The sequence below is a fragment of the Loxodonta africana genome, chromosome 5 (genome assembly GCF_030014295.1).
Source record: "Loxodonta africana isolate mLoxAfr1 chromosome 5, mLoxAfr1.hap2, whole genome shotgun sequence".
Taxonomy (NCBI): domain Eukaryota; kingdom Metazoa; phylum Chordata; class Mammalia; order Proboscidea; family Elephantidae; genus Loxodonta; species Loxodonta africana.
This window is the reverse complement of record NC_087346.1, coordinates 146483344-146503918: the sequence shown is the minus strand read 5'-3', so window position 1 is coordinate 146503918 and position 20575 is coordinate 146483344. Positions and strand designations below refer to the sequence as shown.

The 20575-nt window shown below is 41.9% G+C and overlaps 1 pseudogene; it reads right to left on the bottom strand.

Moving 5' to 3' along the window:
- Window positions 1–18968: 18968 nt before the first annotated feature.
- The window catches only part of LOC100660573 (hypoxanthine-guanine phosphoribosyltransferase-like), a 63054-nt pseudogene continuing 61447 nt past the window's right edge, over window positions 18969–20575 (bottom strand).

Sequence of the window (20575 nt, the reverse complement as noted above, 5' to 3'; positions counted from 1 at the left end):
AGCAAATATTCTAGGTGAACATTTGCTGCCTGGCAAAATGAAACTCCTTGCCCAGTAATATTCATTCATTCATTCCCCTTTCTCTTTGCGCCTGTCCGGGTTTCCAGTGTCTCCTCAGTTTCCTCTTTGCTGGTGTTCCTGTCTCCCTCACCGCTGAATCATCCACCCCGCTCCTGCTAAATGGAACGTGCAGTGTCTGCAGGGGAGCCAGTCCATTTTCCTTCTCCAGCAGTGTTCCTCTCACTCACCCGGGCTTCTGACTTCTCAGCCCCCTGATCTCAGCAACTCCTTGAACAATGACTTTGAACCTCATTGTTCAAGCTATTTGCAGATTGGGGCAACTGTTACAAGAACTCTGGTGGGAAGTATCATCCTTCCAATGGCTTGGAATTAAAATTACACAGACCTCGCCTTCCTGTGCTAACACCTGTATTCCCTCTCTAACCTGTGAATGTTAAGAGCTGTTTTAGAGGGAACTGTGGGTGACGGCACTGGGTTTTTTTGGGGTGGGCGCGGTGATTAAGTTTGCACGCTAAGGTGTGGCGGGCCTTTTTTTTTTTTTTTAAGTTTGCAGCAGATGCCTGTGGTGAGGTCCTCGCGCTGCTCAATGGGTCCATCCCTGAACCCTTTGACCGAAACAGGTATTCATTCCTTTGCATCCTATTTGCAAGGGTTGTGGGGTTATCACAGCCTCCTGTTGGATATTTCATCCCTAGAAGAATATGCTTTTCATGTTTTGGTTCAGTCCTGAAGATTTGAGCTAAAAAAGGTAAAATCTCTGTATTCCGTGAGAGACTCCTCTTTCTCAGTCAATGCTTTTGTCTGGTGTTCTCCTTTACCCCAAACCCTCAGATGATCCTGATGGTCACTGCACTGTGCCCAGCCCCTGCCCTTAACTTTTCTAAGTCCTCACCATTCTTCACAGTCTGGCTGGATTTTTCTCTCTGCCATGAAGTATTTAAAACCCTATTCAGCAGTAAGCATACTATTGAGAACATCAGGGACTGTCCTGGGCTCTTGATCTCCAATTAGCTCTTTAAGAAAAAAAAAAAAATTTTTTTTTTTTAGCTTTCAATTGTCTGTTTCCTGACAGTGCTAGCAATCTATTGTAGTGGTTAACAGCAGGGACTTTACAGGCCATTATGTGTTACCTATGTGGGCCTGGTGGCATAGTGGTTAAGAGCTATGGCTGCTAACCAAAAGGTCAGCAGTTCAAATCCACCAGCCGCTCCTTGGAAACCCTGTGGGGCAGTTCTACTCTCTCCTGTAGGGTCACTATGAGTCGGAATCGACTCGACAGCAACAGGTTTGGTTTTTTTGCGGGGGGGGGGTGGTTTATGTGATCTTGTAGGAGCCCTGGTGGCACAATGCATAAGTGCTTGGTTGCTAACCAGAATTTTGGTGGTTGGAATCCACCCAGCGTCTCTGTGGGAGAAAGACCTGGTGATCGGCTCCTGTGAGGATAACAGACTAGAAAACCCTAGGAGCTGTTCTACACTGTCACAATGGGTCACTTTGAGTCAAAATTGACTTGACGGCACTTAACTACAAACAACATGTGACCTTAAGAGTCCCTGGGTGGCTCAAATGGTTAAGCTCTTGACTGTTAATGGAAAGGTTGGCGGTTCAAACCCACCCAGAGGTACCTCAGAAGAAAGGCCTGGTGATCTCCTTCGGAATAACCTTGAAAACCGTATGGAGCACCCTTCTACTCTGTAATACATGGGGTTGCCATCAGTTGGAATCGACTCAATGGCAACAGATTTGGATTTTTTTTTTTTGGTCCTTAGGCAGGGCACCTAACCCTGTGAACCCCTTTAGCATGTAATTAACAAGGTGATGGTGATACTGAGATAATGTGTGAAAAGTATCATGCACTATGCCTGACAACTTAGAAAGTGCTCAGTGAGCATCAGCTATTGTCATCTCATGTCATCCTGACCCCTGCACTGGCCACACCAATGCCATCCTTTCCTGACCTTCTGCTACGCTTACCATCCTGCTTTCCTTTTCATTCCCTGTACCCCAGTCATTCCCTGGTTAAGGCTCGATTGAGAGGAGGCAGCAGATATTAATTTGTGCTGGACACCCTGCTGTTGATAGTTGCTGCTGACTTGATCCCAACTCATGGCAACCCCATATGTGCAGAGTAGAACTGTTCTCAAGGCTGGTGACCTTTCGAAAGCAAATCACCAGGGCCGTGTCTTGAGGTGCCCTCTGGGTGGGTTTGAACGACCAACCTATTGATTAGTAGTCGAGTGCTTAATTGTGCTACTCAAGGACTCAAAATTAATTTTCGTCCTCCATGTTTTAATATTTAATTCCATTTGTCTTTTTATTTTCTTCTCCCACCTCATCTTGAGGGCATTTGGATGAAAGTATTAATATCCCAGATTTTTATATTCTGGAATTAGTGATCTGCATATTTGCAACAGAAGTGGCAGCTTTCAGAGACTAACAGGGAAGAGGTTGGGCTTGGGGTTCGGGCAGGACACCGAGGTCGTTTGAAACAGCGCTTCTCAAACTTTCCTGAGCAGGTGAACCACCTGGAGATTGTTAAAATGCAGATTCTGATTGTGCAGCTGGTGAGGGGGGGCTGAGATTCCGCAGTTCTAACTAGCTTCTGGAGTCCCTGGGTGGAGCAAATGGTTAGTGCCCTTGGCTGCTAATTTGAGTCTACCCAGAGGTGCCTTGGAAGAAAGGCCTGGGGGTCTACTTCTGCAAAATCAGCCCTTGAAAACCCTATGGAGCACAGTTCTACTCTGACACACATGGGATCACCATGAGTTGGCATCAACTCCATGGTAACTGGCTTAACTGGTGATGTTTATTATGCTGGTCCAAGAACCATACTTTAAACAGCAAGTCTTTAAAGAATCAATGTCAGTATATTGATGACAGCGTTTCCTTCCTGTTGGTCACCATTGAGGGTCACACTGAATGAGAAAAGGTGACTGTTTCCAATGCACCATCTAGAAATAGATGGTAGAACTTGAAATCACGGGTCTATTCAAAGGGTGGTTCTAACAGTGGCCTCCTGACTGTTGGTTTTTGGCACTGGCTACCGATGCGCGGATGCTTTAGTTTGAGGTTGACGCTGTTCTTTGTCTCTTCCACTTTAGTATATTTGGAAGTGTGGAGATTCTTAATTTGAATTCGAAGGCAGTTCATTTACTACAGGCCTGGGTGATACATGACGCTGGAGACTCCAGGTATATTTTATTGCTTTGTGCTCATATACCGTCAGGGTTATTTTATGATCCGTCCATGAAATAATCCATAGTCACACGAATGCATCGAGAACAGATTGGCTCGGGAAATTAATGAGACCTTGCTCTACATTTAAGTAGTGCCGGGTGGTGCAAATTGTTAAGTTTTTAAGTGCTTGGCTACTAACTGAAAAGTTTGGTTTGAATCCACCCATAGATGCCTTGAAAGAAACTTTTGGTGATCTACTTCTGAAAGATCACAGCCATTGAAAACCCTATGAAACCCAGTTCTACTCTGACACACATGGGGTCACCATGAGTTGGAATCAACTCGATGGCAACTGGTTTTACTCTACATTTAGCCAATATCCATGGCTTCTTAATATTACCTCTGTAATAGGAATCTAGAGCCCTGGTGGTGCAGTGGTTAAGAGATTGACTGCTAACCAAAAGGTCAGCAGTTCCAGCTGCTCCTTGGAAACCCTATGGGGCTGTTCTACTCTGTCCTATAGGGTCACTATGAGTTGGAATCTGCTTGATGGCAACAGGCTTTTTTTCTTTTAGTGGGAATCTGGGCACAGCGGTGGTTCACTGATAGAATTCTCACCTTTCATGTGGGAGACCCAATGTTGATTCCTGGCCTCTGCATTTCAAACACAGACGCCATCTGTCTGTCATTGGAGGCTTGTGTGTTGATGTGATGCTTAATGGGTTTCAGTGGAGCTTCCAGACTGAGACAGACTGGAAAGAAAGACCTGGTGATTTTCTAAAAATCAGTCAGTGGAAACCCTGTGGATCACAAAGGGCCATCCTGTTGTGCATGGGGTCGCTGTGAGTTGAGGATTGAGTCAATGGCCAACCTGTGAGCTCCTAGAGACAGGCCTCTGCTTCTCTTTTCCCCATGGCCTTGGCCATGACCTGATATATAGAAGAGACTCAGGGAATCCTTGCAAGATGTTGTTATTTTAATACTTTCTTCTTGCTTTCCCAGGGACTCGTGCTTGAGTTCTTCCATAAACGACCTTAAGTCAATCATTACCGAAAGAAATATTAGATTTACCTGCCAGAAGGAGTACAGGTAAGTGATTTCTTCTCAAAGAAGAAATGGGTGTCTTGCCATGGGCCAGCATTTTCCCCTTTTCTCAGCCTCCTCTGAGCCAGGAAGCTGAGCAGATCGTTCCTGGGCCTTGTGATCTCTGGTGATCTCATGGAGATCTCAGATGGTAATCTTTGTCACTCCCCCCAGACTAGCCCGAAAGGTGTTTCCAGCCCACGGACCTCACTTGGTCATTCTTCCCCCTGTCTTCTCCTCCCTTTCCTGCTAACCCCCAAGGTAGAACTCTGAAGCTGACCCAGTCTTTGAGGGGGTAATTCCTGGTTTCCTGTGTGAGGGTCCCTCCTCAAGGCTCACGGGCCCACAAAGCATCAAGGGAGCAAAAACGCATTTTGCCAAGCTCTTTCTTGAGCCCAGTTGTCAAATCCTCATGACCTGACGTACTTCTGCACCTGAAGTTTCTTTAGCTGGATCTTCATGTAGAAGCCTAACACTTGGTAAGATGCTACATGACAGTCTACCAAGCTTTCTCTCTTTTTCTTTTTTACTAAAAAACCTGACATCTTTTAAAAATTTTACAAGTAATGTATGTTTTATTGGAGAAAAAAAATTAAATAACAGACAATTTCTTTTTTTAAAGTCACTTGTAACTCTGTTATCAAAGCTGAGACTCCTGTAGCATCACTAAATTGTACATGTGAAAAATCTTGAATTGGCAAATGTTGTATTATACATACGTTTACAACAATTAAAAAAAAAAAAAAGATACGTATCAACAACAAAAAACAACTCAAAAACTGGGACTCCTTACTCATTTTTAACTAGTTGCGGCCAATAACGTAGCCAGAAACTCTTGGCTGGAAGTATCTTTGGAGATTTTCCCGTAAGCAATAGTTTAGAATGAGACGGCGGCACAGAGATAGTTTCACAGAGGATGGAGAAGCTAGAATATTTTCCCTGTCTCCTTCCTGCCGCCACCCTCTCCCATCAACCATGTCACAAAGACAGAAAGCCAGGTTCAAGGGATTCTTGCTGAGGGCCCTTGTCTCTCAAATGGCCTGAATTTCCTAACGGTCAGCTGTCTCCTACCCAGGACTTCCTATCTGGAAGCTGTCAGGAAAAGAACACCAATATTCTACAGCACTTAAATGGGGGAACAGAAACAATAAACCGGTTTTGTTTCTGTTCCCCCATCTAAGTGTGTCATTCACCTGTTGTGCAAAGGAAGTATGGTCCTCAGTTCCACCCAGGTTCCAGGGAATGTCTTGCTGATGGCCTCTAACCTTATAGTAGAGAATTTATAACCTCTGTGCCCCCGCTGATCCTATGACCCAATATGCCCTTAGGAGGCTTCTGAAAAGGAGAAGGCAAATCATCAAAAATATGGGGGTGCCTAGGTCCCTGGTCTGAGATTTGGAAGAAAGACCTGGTTATCTATCTATGAAATACCAGCCATTGAAAACCCTATGTAAAACAAAACAAAACAAAAAAGTCATGTGGAGCACAGTTCTGCTTTGATACATCTGGGGTTGCCGTGAGTTGGAATCAACTCAATGGCAACTGGTTTGGTTTTTTGTTTTGATCCCAGCTGGACACTTCTGTTGTCTCTTAGTCATCAGCTGACATTTGTAGCACATATCTGTGACGTATTAGAACTCAGACCTCTGGTTCCATAACCCTTTTCGGTATTTATCCTATGGTTTACAAGTGACTGAAGGGGCCCTGCTGGCACAGTGGTTAAAGCGCTGGGCTGCTATCTGAAAGGCCAGTGGTTCAAGCCCATCAGCCGGTCCTTGGGAGAAAGATGTAGCAGTCTGCTTTCATAAAGATTTACAGCCTTGGAAACTATGGGGCAGTCTCCTCTGTTCTATAGGGTCACTTTGAATTGGAATCGACTCGACGACAGTGTGCTTGGCTTTTGTTTTTTACAAGTGACTGCAAATGAAGCTAAATTGGACCACAAGTGAAGTCATTCACTCCTGGACTAGACCTTGCTCTTGGAGTAGACATTGTCCTGGTTGGAGAAGAACTTGTGTGGATTCTAAGTGATCCATGCATGTTCCTGTTTAAAATGAAGGGGCTTCTTAGTGAACTGAACCACAGATGTATCATCTCACCTCTTGATCTCCTTTTTTGCTTTCTTGTCATAGGTCTGCCCGCCTTGTCTAGTGTATGAGCCACGTTGAGCACTGGTCTTGCCGTCCTGTGAGATGAGTTCGTCTGCATGGGGGCTTCAGATCTGGGACCCCTTGCAGACCTCAATGTGTGCTACTCAGGAGACAACTGGGTGTACAGCTGAAGATATCGGATGGTCCTCTGTCATAACGTCAACCCCGAAAGTCTGAAAATAACTTATGACATCAGCATCATTTTTATTTTGATTGCCTCACATTCAAGAAAAAATGAATTATTGTATAAAATTAGAATGAAAGTTTTATATTAAATTACTTCATTTTCATATGATGCTTTGATGTTGTTTACATATTGGTAACATCCTTTCTATTAAAAATGACCACACCAAACCTCTTTTTTTTTTTTTAATTTTTATTGTACTTTAGATGAAGTTTTACAGAACAAACTAGTTTCTCATTGAACAGTCAGTACACACATCGTTGTATGATATTGGTTAACAACCCCATAACATGTCAACACTCTCCCTTTTCGACCCTGCTTTCTTGTTCCCTCCTGCCGCCTAGTCTCTGCCCCAGGGCTGGTGTACCCCTTTAGTCTCATTTTGTTTTATGGGCCTGTCCAATCTTTGGCTGAAGGGTGAACCTCAGGAGTGACTTCATTATTGAGCTGAAAGGGTGTCCGTGGGCCATACTCTCAGGGTTTCTACAGTCTCTGTCAGGCCAGCAAGTCTGGTCTTTCTTTTGAGTTAGAATTTTGTTCTACATTTTTCTCTAGCTCTGTCCATGACGGTCTGTTTTGATCCCTGTCAGAGCAGTTAGTGGTGGTAGCTGGGCACCATCTAGTTTTACTGGACTCAGTCTGGTGGAGGCCATGGTAGATATGGTCCACTAGTCCTTTGGACGAATCTTTCCCTTGCATCTTTAGTTTTCTTCATTCTTCTATTCTCCTGATGGGGTGAGACCAGTGGAGTATCCTAGATGGCCACTCACAGTTTTTAAAACCTCAGACGCTACTCACCAAAGTAGAATGTAGAATGTTTTCTTTATAAACTACGTTATGCCAATTGAGCTCGATGTTCCCTGAGACCATGGTCCCCACAGCCCTCAGCCCAGCAATTCGGTCCCTCAGGGAATTTGGGTGTGTCTATGGAGCTTCCGTGACCTTGCCTTGTACAAGTTGTGTTGGCTTCCCCAGTATTGTGTACTGTCTTAAAAAAGAAATACCCTTCAACAGAGTTACCACTTATCTATTTTCTATTTCGTGTTTTTTCCATCCCCACCTCTCCCATCCCTCGTAATCGTCAAAGATTGTTCCTTTTTGTGCGTAAACCTTCTCATCTGTTTTTACGGTAATAGTCTCATACAATAGTTGTCCTTTTGCGATTGACTTATTTCACTCAGCTTAATGTCCTCCAGGTTCATCCATGTTATAAGATGCTTCACAGATTGATCCTTGTTCTTTATTATTGCATAATACTCCGTTGTGTATATGTACAACAGTTTGATTATCCAGTCATCTGTTGATGGGCATCTAGGTTGTTTCCATCTTTTTGCTGTTGTGAACAATGCTACAATGAACATGGATGTGCATATGTCTATTCGTGTGATGACTCTTATTTCTCTAGGCTATATTCCTAGGAGCGGGATTGCTGGATCATACGGTATTTCTAGCTTTCTAAGGAAGCACCATATCATTTTCCAAAATAGTTGTATAATTTTGCATTTCCACCTGCAGTTCATAAGAGTTCCAATCTCCCCAAAGCCTCTCCAACATTTGTTATTTCCTGGTTTTTTGATTAGTGCCAGTAATGCCGGGGTAAGATGGTATCTCATTGTACCTTAGATTTGCATTTCTCTGATGGCTAGTGATCACAAGCATTTCCTCAGGCGTCTGTTGGCCACTTTAGTGTCTTCTTTGGTGAAGTGTCTGTTCATTTCCTTTGACCATTTTTTAATTGGATTACTTGTCTTTTTGGTGTAGAGGTGTTAGGTTTTCCTGTAGATTTTAGAGATCAGACCTTTATCTGATTTCTAATAGCTATTTTTTTTCCCCAGTCTGTAGGTCCTCTTTTTACTCTTTTGGTGAAGTCTTTTGATGAGCATAACTGTTTAATTTTTAGAAGATCCCAGTTATCTGTCTTATCTTCTGGAGTTTGTGTGTTGTTGATTGTGGTTTTGTATCTTGTTAATGCCATGTATTAGGGCCTCTAGCATTGATTCCATTTTTTCTTCTATGAACTTCATAGTTTTTGGCTTTATATTTAGGTCTTTGATCCATTTCGAGCTAGTTTTTATGTATGGTGTGAGATATGGTCATTTTTTGCAGATGGACATCCAGTTTTGCCAACACCATTTGTTAAAAAGGCTGTCTTTCTCCATTTGATGGATTTTGGGCCCTTGTCAATGATCAGTTGACCATAGGTGGATGGATTTACATCTGCGTTCTCAATTCTGTTCTATTGGTCAATGTGTCTGTCGCTGTACCAGTAGCAGGCTGTTTTGACTACTGTAGCTGTATAGTAGGTACTGGGGTCAGGTAGTGTGAGTCCTCCTACTTTATTCTTCTTCTTCAATAGCACTTTACTTATCTGGGGCTTCTTCCCTTTCCATCTCTTTAAAGAATGTTGTTGGTATTTGGATTGGGATTGCATTGTATTTGTAAATCTCTTTGGGTAGAATTGTCATTTTCACAATGTTGAGTCTACCTATCCATAAGCATGGTATTTTTTTTTTTTTTCACCCTTTATGTAGATCTCTTTTGGTTTCTTGGAGTAGTGTTTTGAAATTTTCTTTGTATAGGTACATTACATCCCTGGTTAGATTTATTCCTAAGTATTTTATTTTTTCAGGGGCTATTTTTTTTTTTTTAATAAATGGTATTGTTTTCATGATTTCCTTTTCATTGTTCTCTTTATTTGTGTATAGGAATCCAACTGATTTTTGTATGTTTATCTTGTATCCTGCAACTCTGCTGAATTTTTCTATTGGTTCCAGTAGTTTTCTTGTGGAGTCTTTTGGGTTTTCTATATATAGTATCATATCATCTGCAAATAGGGACAGTTTAACTTCTTCATTACCAATTTGGATGCCCTTTATTTCTTTTTCTTGCCTTATTGCTCTACCTAGAACTTTCAGCACAGTGTTGAATAGGAGTAGTGATAAAGGGCATCCTTGTCTTGTTCCTGTTCTCAAAGGGAATGTTTTTAGCCCTTCTCCATTAAGAGTGATGTTGGCTCTTGGTTTTTGCATAGATGCCCTTTGTTATGTTGAGAAATTTCCCTTCTATACCTATTTTATCGAGAGTTTTTATCAGGAAAGGGGGGTTGGACTTTGTTGAATGCCTTTTCTGCATCTATTGAGATGATCATGTGATTTTTTTCTTTCCTTTATTTAGGTGGTGGATTATGTTGATTGATTTTCTAATGTTGAACCATCCTTGCATACCTGGTATGAATCCTACTTAGCCATGGTGTATTATTTTTTGATATGATGCTGAATTTATTGGCTATAATTTTGTTGAGAATTTTTGCATCTATTTTCATGAGAAATATTGGTCTGTAAATTTCTTTTTTTGTGGTGTCTATGCCTAGTTTTGGTATCAGGGTTATGCTGGCTTCATAGAATGAGTTTGGCAGTATTGCTTCTTTTTCTATGTTCTGAAATAGTTTGAGTAGTACTGGTGTAAGGTCTTCTCTGAATGTTTGGCAGAATTCTCCAGTGAAGCAATCTGCGCCAGAGTTTTTCTTGTTGGGAGTTTTTTTTTTTTTTTTTTTATTACCTTTTCTATCTCTTCTCTTGTTATCGGTCTGTTCAGATTTTCAACACTTCGTGTTAGTTTGGGTAAGTAGTGTGCTTCTAGACATTTGTCCATTTCCTTTAGGTTTTCAAATTTGTTGGAGTATAGTTTTTCATAGCGTTCTGTTATGATCCTTTTTATTTCATTTGGGCCTGTTGTAATAGTCCCCATTTCTTTTCTTATTTGGGTTATTTGCATCCTCTCCTGTTTTTCTTTTTATCAATTTGGCCAGTGGTTTGTCGATTGTGTTGATCCTTTCCAAGAACCAACTTTTGGTTTTGTTGATTCTTCCTATTGTTTTTCTATTCCCTATTTTATTCATTTCTGCTCTGATCTTTATTATTTCCTTTTTTCTGGTGGCTGTGGGCTTCTTTTGCTGTTCTCTTTCTAATTGTTCAAGTTGTGTTGCTAATGTTTTGATTTTGTCTCCGTCTTCTTTTTTGATGTGTGCATCTATTGCTATAAATTGACCTCTAAGTACTGCCTTTGCTGTGTCCCAAAGGTTTTGGTATGATGTGTTTTCATTCTTGTTTAATTCTAGGAATTTTTTGGTACTATCTCTGATTTCTTCTAATACCCAGTGGTTTTTAAGCAGGGTGATTTTTTTTTTCTTGCTCTTTCTGTTGTTAATTTCTACCTTGAGGGCATTGTGGTCAGAGAAGATACTTTGTATTATCTCAATGTTTTGGATTTTGTTGAGGGTTGCTTTGTGGCCTAAGAAGTGGTCTATTCTGGAGAACTTTCCATGTGCTTTGGAAAAAAGTGTGTGCTTTGCAGCTGTTGGGTGGAGTGTTCTATATATGTCTGTGAATTCAAGTTGGCTGATTGTGCCCTTTAGCTCTTCTGTATCTTGTTGAGTTTCTTTCTAGATGTCTGTCCTTTACCAGTAGTGGTCTGTTGAAGTCTCCTACTATTATTGTGTAATTGTCAATTTCTCTTCTCAGTGCTGTTAGAGTTTATGCATTTTGGAGCCCTGTCATTCAGTGTGTAGATGTTTATTATGGTTAAATCTTCATGACGGATTATCCCTTTAATCATTATATAGTGCCCTTCTTTGCCTTTTTTGGTCGATTTAGTTTTAAAGTCTATTTTATCTGAGATTAGTATTGCCACTCCTGCTTTTTTGGTAGTTATTTGCTTGATACAGTTTTTTCCATCCTTTGATTTTTAATAAATTTACGTCTTTGTTTCTAAGGTGTGTCTCTTGTAGACAGCATATTGATAGACCCTGTTTTTTAATCCATTCTGCAACTCTCTGTCTCTTTATGGATGCATTTAGGCCATTTACATTCAGTGTAATTATTGGTAGGTGTGAGTTTATTGCTGCCATTTTGTAGTGCTGACATTTTCTTTGGTCCTTTTATTCTCCTGTGCTGAATTCCCTTTGCTTGTGGATTTCTTTTGTTTTTATTGAGGCTTTATGTTTTTTATCTTTATTTTGATGAGTAGGTTTGTTAACTTTCTTTGTGGTTGCCTTGATATTTACCCTTATCTTCTTAGGTTTGAACCAGTCTATTATTACTTGGTATTGCCTTGCCTTCCTCTCCATTAGAAAATTCTATACCTACACCATTTATTCCTTCTTTTATTATTCTGTCATTGTTATCATTTACAGATTAACCTCTCTGGTTTCCTGTTGTAATTCTTTCATTTTTGGATAGTCCTTGAGGGTTCATTTCCTAGGTTGGTATCTGGCTGGTACAATCTTGAGTCCTTCAGGCTGTGGTCTGATGTTGTTTATTCTCAGACCTAAGGACTCCCTTAAATAATTCTTGTAAGTTTGCTTTGGTTTTTACATATTCCATTGATATCTATTTATCTGGAAATGCCCTAATGCCCTAATTTCACCATCATATCTGAATGAGAGTTGTGCAGGATATATTATTCTTGGTTGGCAATTTTTTTCTTTCAAGGTTTTATATATGTCATCCCATTGCCTTCTTGCCTGCATGATTTCTACCAGATAATCAGAGTTTAGTCTTATTTTTTCCTCTTCTGTATATGACTTTTTGTTTTTCTTGAGCTGCTCCCATGATTTTTTCTTTGTCTTTGGTTTTAGCGAGTGTGATTATGATATGCCTTGGTGATTTTCTTTTGGGGTCTATCCTATATGGGGTTCGTTGAGCTTCTTGGATGGCCAGCTTTTCATCTTTCATGATATTAGGGAAGTTTTCTGTCAGCAATTCTTCAATAATCCTTTCTGTGTTTTCTGTTTTCTCTTCTTGTTTTGGAACTCCGATCACTCACAGATTTTTGCTTTTAATTGTATCCCACATAATTCTCAGGGTTTCTTCATTTTTCTTCTTTCTTTTTTCTGATTGTCCTCAAACTGAGTTGTACCCAAGTATTTGTCCTCAATTTCGCTGATCCTGTCTTCAATCATTTCAAACCTGCTCCTCAGCCCCTCTATGATACTGTTCATTTCTGAAATCTTGTTTTTTTCTTTCGGATTTCTAATTGTTGTTTTCATATGATTTCTACTTGTGAATTTATTTTGGCATTTTGTTCCTGTATGATTTTCCTGAAGTCTTCCATTTTTTGTCTGTATTTTCCATGAACTTCTCTATTTTTTTCCTCATTTTTGTCTGCTTTTTGCTTTGACTCTTGGGTAGCTCTGTATATTAGACATTTAAATTCCCTATCAAGTAATTCTAGTGACTTTTCTTCTACTGGAAAGTTATCTGGTGTTTTGTTTTGGATACCTGCTGAACCATCTCATCCTTTTTTAAAATAAGTTTTGATATTGTCTGTTGTCTTTGGGACATTCTATAGTTATTTTCTTTGTTTATTGATTGTAGATCTGTTTGTTTTGTCTTGCTTTTTTGTTTTATTTGGTTATGTCTGAGCGAGTGGGCTGTGTGTTCTTTGCTGTTTACTTGTCTGTTGGCACAATACCTTTCACCTTCTTGTCCAATGGGCACGGCAGTCACTCAGCTTTGATGCAGCAGGGCAGGTCTAGCTGAAGGGGAGGGGCTGGGGTGGGTTATTTGTGGCACATACTGGGGCCAACAGGGTGGGCTGGGAATCAGTGCTGGGCAGGTTGTAGCAGGCCCTGCCTGTACTGCTTGGGGGTGTGATGTTCAGTGCATGGTGTGGGTAGGCAGGAAGGAGAGGAGAGGTTGTGATGTGTGGAGCTAATATGGGTATGGGGAAGAGGAGAGAGAAACAGGAGCCAAAAACAAAGAAACAAACAAAAAAAGAGTTCTAAGTGAGCTTGCCATTGGAGTGGAGTAATGAGAAACAGAGAAATGGCAAAAAAAAAAAAAAAAAAAAAAAAAAAAGAGGGTGCAGATGAAAAAAATAATGAGAGAAAAATTTGGAGGGAAAAAAGAAAAGAAAATCCCCCTGGGGTTCCGGTTGTACAGTTGTAAAAACCAGGGAAGTGGCTCCCAGGTTGGGCAGTATAGCCTAGAGGGGGTGTAGATGTTGCACAGTGTCAGGTATTCATGAGACAGGAAAAGAAGGTAAGTACAGAGAGAGGAGAACTGAGAAATGAAGAAATAAAGAGAGAAAGAGAGATAGATAACTCCGGAGATTCTACCTATGTTGCTGTGCAGATTGGGGGAGTGGCTCCTAAGCTGTGCAGTGCAGCCTGGCTAGAAGGGGCTCCCAAGGAGTGAAAAGAAAAAGAAAACAAACAAACAGAACAAGGCAAAACAAAATAAAACAAACACACAAAAAGCCTTAGGGATCCCATCAGCATGGTTTCTCGGGCCAGGAGAGTGGTTCCCCAGTCGAGAATTGCTTCACAGCCTTTCGAAAGGAAGCAAAGATGGCACACGGAGCCAGGTGTTTGAGAGAAAGAAGGGGGAGGTTGTGGGAGGCACAGAAGAAACCAAAAGAAATGGAAAAAAAGCAGCGTCTGCAACAGACTAACGGCACTCAGTGTGGGTGGGGTGAATCCAAGTGGCCTGGGTCAGAAGCAGTTGCCCTAGGCCAAGAGACTGTGGCCAGAGGGAAGCAGAGGAGGCTGGGGGTGGGGGGTGGTGGCGGGGAGGTGAGGCTTAGAAAAGCATACATCACTGGCTACTGGGTGGCTGTCTCCTGCTGGGAACTTTGTGAAGCTGCATTCACGTACTCCCTGTCTGACTTTCTCCAGTGTGGGTGGGGTGAATCCAAGTGACACAGTCGCTGTACTTCCTGGCCAGCTGAGCCACTGCTGCCAGCCAGGAAGCAGGGAGGTAGAGCAGCAGGGAGAGGATGGGGGTGGGAAAGCATATATTGCTGGTTACTGGGTGCTCTGTCTCCTGCTGGGAGCTCTGAGAAGCTGCTTTCCTGTGCTCCCTGTCCACTGATCTCTGACAGGAGCCCAAGATGGCAAATCTGTGCCTCCTTAGCTGATAGGGGACCTCTGCGAGTATTTCTTCTACCTCTCTGTTCTCTGTCAGTTTCTTATTCCTTTCGGAGCTTGGCTGAGTTCTTTATCTCTTCATTTGACAGTCAGGGTTCCAGGACTGATGTTTGTCTCCATTTTGCTTAGTTTTTTGGGTCTTTGCTGTGGAAGGATGGCATGGTGTTTCTGTCTATGGCACCACGTTGGCTGGAAGTCCCAAACCTCTCTTATTAGAACAGGGAAGTAATGAAAGACCAATACCCAAGTTTATCAGAGGACATTGTGTTTCCACACAAATAACCTTGTCTCAGAATATATTTTTGTTTTGTTCCAGTGGATAGTCAAACTATAAACTCCAGGTTTTTGAGTCATGTTGGAAAAAGTGTTCTACAGGATTTATACTACCCCTGTGCTAGTTACAGAACCCTGGTGGCAAAGTGGTTTAGAGCTCAGCTACTAACCCGAAGGTCAGCAGTTTGAATCCACCAGCTGCTCCTTGGAGACCCTATGGGGGAGTTCTACTCTGTCCTTTAGGGTCATTGTGAATTTGAATAGGCTCGATGGCAACAGATTTTTTTTTTTTTTTTTTGGTGCTAGGTGCATTATATTTCTTGTTCTTGTTATGGGTTGATTTGGATCCTCCAAAAAGATATGTTGAAGCCCTAATCTCCAATACCTATGAATGTGACCTTATTTGGAAAGAGCATCTTTGCATATGTAATTAGTTAGGTTAACACGAGACCACACTGGAATAGGCTAGGCCCTAATCCAATATGGCTAATGTCCTTGTAAGAAGAGAAGAGACAAAGAGAATATCATGTGGTGACAGAGACCAAGATTAGAATGATACTGTCACAAGCTAAGGAACACCTGGGGCTACCAGAAACTGAAGACTCAAGGAAGGAGCATGGCCCTGATAATATCTTGATTTTGGACTTCTGGCCTCTACAACTATGAAATAATAAATTTCTGTTGTTTAAGCCACCCAGCTTGTGATACTTCGTTACTGTGGCCGCAGGAGACTAATACAGTCTCTATCCCTTGAAGTTGGTATTATTACCACCCGTTTGTTAGGTAGGAGCCCTGGTGACACAGTGGATAAGTGCTTGGCTGCTAACCAAAAGGTTGGTGGTTTGAACCCACCAGTTGCTCTGTGGGAGTAAGAAGTGGCAGTCAGCTTCCATAAAGATTACAGCCTTGGAAACCCTATGGAGCAGTTCGACTCTGTCCTATAGGGTCTCTATGGCAACAAGAATGCTTTGTTAGATAGGAAAATGGAAGCTCAGAGAAATTACGTAATTTGCCTAAAGTCACACACTTGGTTCACGGTTGTTGTTAGTTGCCATCAAGTCGATTCTAACTCACGGAGACCCCATGTGTGCGGAGTAGAACTGTGCCCCATAGGGTTTTCAAGGTAACTTTTCGGAAGTAGATCGCCAGACCTGTCTCCTGAGGTACATCTGGGTGGGTTTGAACCACCAACCTTTCAGCTAGTAGTTGAACGCTTAACCGGTTTGCACCACCCAGGGACTTAGGTCAAGGTAGAGGCTGGATTTTAATTTAGTCGTATGGGTTCAAAGTATACATGTTCTCCCTTTCTAGGCTTCTAATACCAAACTTAGAGTTTCTTATGTTCTTTGCTAACAAATGGGTATTGGATTAAATTGCATAAAATAGAACCTGGAATGTGATTTTTCTGGATGTCCTCAAAAAAGATACTTTTTTTCCCTCCTACTTGTCATGCTCAGTGTCTTATATATGTAAAAAAAAAAAAAAATTTTTTTTTTTTTAGTAACCAAAAAACCAAAAAAAAACCAGAGCCGTCAAGTCGATTCCGACTCACAGCGACCCTATAGGACAGAGTATGACTGCCCTATAGAGTTCCCAAGGAGCACCTGGTGGATTCGAACTGCCGACCCTTTGGTTAGCAGCTGTAGCACTTAACCACTACGCCACCAGGGTTTCCATATATGTAGTAAGCAGTTAAAAATATTCCTGATATTGGCAATTTGTGTTTTCTCCTTTTTTTTTACCTTTTAACTTGCTGATCTTTTTTTTTTTTTAATTGTGCTTTAGATGAAGGTTTACAGAGCAAATTCGTCTCTCATGAAACAATTAATATACATATTGTTTTGTGAGATTGGTTGCCAACACCGCAACGTATCAACATTCTCCTCTTCTTGACCTTGGATTTCCCATTACCAGCTTTCCTGTCCCCTCCTGCTTTCTCGGCCTTGACCCTGGGCTGGTGTGCACATTTAGTCTTGTTTTATTGGCTTGTCTAATCTTTGGCTGAAGGGTAAACCTCAGGAGTGACTTCAATACTGAGTTAAAAGTGTGTCTGGGGGCCGCACTCTCAGGGTGTCTCCAGTCTCTGTCAGACCAGTAAGTCTGATCTTTTTTTTGTGAGTTAGGATTTTGTTCTACATTTTTCTCCAGCTCTGTCTAGGACCTTCTCTTGTGATCCCTGTCAGAGCAGTCAGTGGTGGTATCTGGGCACCATCTAACTATGCTGGACTCAGTCTGGTGGAGGCTGTGGTAGTTGTGGTCCATTAGACCTTTGGACTTATCTTTCCCTTGTATCTTTGATTTCATTCATTCTCCCTTGCTCCAGATGGGACGAGACCAGTGGAGCATCTTAGATGGCCTCTCACAAGCTTTTAAGACCCAAATGCTACTCACCAAAGAAGGATGTAGAGCTTTTTCTTTATAAACTACGTTATGCCAACTGAGGTAGATATCCCCTGAGACCAGGTCTCCAGCCCTCAGTCCCGTAATTCGGTCCCTCAGGGAGTTTGGATGTGTCTATGAAGCTTCCATGACCTTGTCTTGGTCAAGTTGTGCTGACTTTCCCAGTATTGTGTTCTGTCTTACCCTTCACCAAACTTACCAGTTATCTATTGTCTAGTTAGTGTTTTTCCCTCCCCACCCCCTCCTTCCTTGTAACCCCTTAACTGCTCCCCTCTCTCGTAATCCTTTTTTGTTTGTTTGTTTTTCTTGATTATCTTGCTAGGAGTTTATCGATTTTATTATTCTTTCAAAGAATCAGCCTTTAGTTTTGTTGATTTTTCTCATTCTATGTCATTTATTTTTGATCTTTATTATTTTTGTCCTTCTAATTTCTTCGGGCTTTTAACTTCGGTTTCCTGAGATGGAATTTCAGATTGCTGATTTTTCAGCCCCCCCCCCTTTTTTTTCTTGTTCATACATTTTAGAACTATAAATTGAGCAAGGACTCAATCAATACTAGCTCCTTTCTGCCTCACCCTGATTGCTAATCCACTAAGACCAGTTTCCTTCAGGAGCTGCTGCGGCTGCAGCTACTGTGGTTACTCCAGGGGTTCTTCGTTAGCCCCTTTTCTACTTAGGCACATCCCATGGGAATTTAATGTTGGCTGGACACAAGGATGAGTGTTTGGGACAAGTTTTGATTAAGATCAGACTTGTCCTAAGTTTCAATTAACACCATCTGCAGAGTATCTTCAGAAACAGGTCTTTGCTAGTGGACTGGGAGACTTGGTTCTTTTTCTCTCAAGCTCTTTTCACCTTATTTTTGGGATTGATTGCTGATTTCTGGATTCTCTAATGTATCTTCCATGCTTACCAGGATACCCCTTGAACTGGAAAACTTTGCTGGAAAAATTTTGTTCTTTGCATCCCCTTCCAAAGAAGAAATGGACAGAGTAGAAATCATTTTGCAAGAGGCCTCCCCCAAGCAGACTCCTGTAAGTGCTCAAGTTCAGAGCTGCTGGAGACTTTAGAGGATCCTGGTCCTGAGGTTTGCACGCTGCACTGTGGAGGGCCCAAGGGTCTCATGGAGGTGACCTGGAGGCCAGAGCGCTCTTCTCGTCTTGTGCCACCTTTGTGTCTGCATTCACATGATGTCCCATCCCTGCCTCCTTTCTCTCTGTAGTTCCAACTTAGGGTACTTTTCCATTGATCATGCAGCCATCTCTTTCCCTATGGAATTTCTGGCCCACATATATAAATGTTCTTGTTGTTTTTAGTTGCCATGGACTCGGCCCCGACTCATGATGACCTTACATATAACAGAATGAAACATTGCCTGGTCCTGTGCCATCACCATGGTTGTTGGCATGCTTGAGTCCATTGTTGTGGCTACTGTGTCAATCCGTCTGATTGAAGAAGAAAGGCCTGGTGACCTACCTCTGAAAGTTAGTCAATGAAAACACTATGTATATAAACAAATTCCCCGTATCCTGTTCTTCTAAGTGACTTCTCTATTGGATTACTGTTTGCTCATAAACCTCAAACTTTACTCAAAAAATTTGTTACTCCCTGTCTCCTCCCTCTATCAGTGTTTGCTCTAGAAATTTCTCTCACCATCCCAAATTGTGCCTGCCATCATACTTACTCGAAGGTCCCCATGCCCTTTTTCTAGCTTCCTAAGTTCACTATTTTCCTACTGCAATGGTTCTTGACCTTATAATGCTCGAGGCATAAGTTCAAATATAGGGTGTGTGTATATATATACTACACACATATCTGGAATTTCAAATCCAATACGGTCTGGTCTATAGCCAACAGATCGAAGGGGTCCCTTTCACCAGCACACTTGCGACTCTGTCTGCCTTTGAATTATGACACTTGCCCAATGAATGCAAGGTTTGCATTGCTTTGCCAGTGTTGAATGTATCTTTAACAATCAAGGCATTCTTCCCAGCTGAAGTTGTGAAGCCATCTCCACCAGTTACTTTTATGCCCCCAGTTGATTGGTCATTACAGAAGCTCTTCAGTCTGACAAAATCTGCAGTCACAGGCACGGATGTAGCACTACATCTGTTCAATGCTGTGATATAATTCAGCCTGTCAATGAACAATTTATAGCCCCTGGAGCACACAGAAAGCTACAGTATGGTGGCCTCCTATCTCCTTCATAGGATTTCAAGAGGAAGCCATTTTGCCCTGTCCGTGATTAATCCATGAGGAATAAACCTCTTTGTAAATCTTCAGTGGAATGATTAGACAAACAAAATAAATCCAGGCTGTAACCTGGTTCAAAGGAGCCAAGGTGGTGAAAGCAGTTTGCAATCAGATGCTAAGCTAAAGATTGGCGGTTCAAACCCACCCAGCGGTGCCATGGAAGAAAGGCCTAACTGCTTCCATAAAGATTATAGCCAAGAAAACCCTAGAGAGCAGTTCTACTCTGTAACACCTGGGGTTGCCATACGTCGGGGGCCAGCCTGAAGGCAGCTAACAACAACAACCGGGTTCAGCATCACTCATCATGACATGGAGGTGTGACTTGCCATGACAGATCTGGTCGAGGGTGAGGAGCATAAAAATTTATTTCTAAACTGCTCTTTGAAATTTTCATGTCATAAACACTGGTTATATGCTCAAGCCATCTCATATCCACCCACGTAAGCTCTTAATAGAGTGGTCTAGCAGAAAGAGCATTGGATGTGACTGTGGCTTTGCCTGGGACTGTCCCAGTTTTAGCACTGGAGGTCCCATGTCTGGGAACCCCCTCTGTCCGAGCAAACTGGGATGACTGATCATCTTAACTTGGAGTCTGAACCCCAACTCTGCCATGAACTAATTATGTGACTTTGAGTATGTCACTTCATCTTGGGTGGAAAATAGAGGAAGTAGCACCTCTTTTCCAGCTTGTTGTGAAGATCTTGTGGTAAAACCACTCCTGGTCACATTCAGAGAGACAGAAAGTAGGTCAGCGGCTACCAGGGGCTGAAGGGGAAGGCGGAGAGGGAGTTACCGGGTAATGGGCACAGCTTCTGTTTGGGCTGATGAAAAAGTTTTGGGAAAAGATGATGGCAATAGTTGCGCAACACTGTGAATGTACTCAATGCCACTGAATTGCACACTTAACATGACAAATTTTAAGTTATACATATTTTACCAAGGAAGAATTGATGTATTTGAATTACGGTGTTGGCGAAGAATATTGACTATACCATGGACTGCCAAAAGAAGGAACAAATCTGTCTTGGAAGAAGTACAACCAGAATGCTCCTTAGAAGCAAGGTTGGTGAGACTTCATCTCACATACTTTGCACATGTTATCAGGAG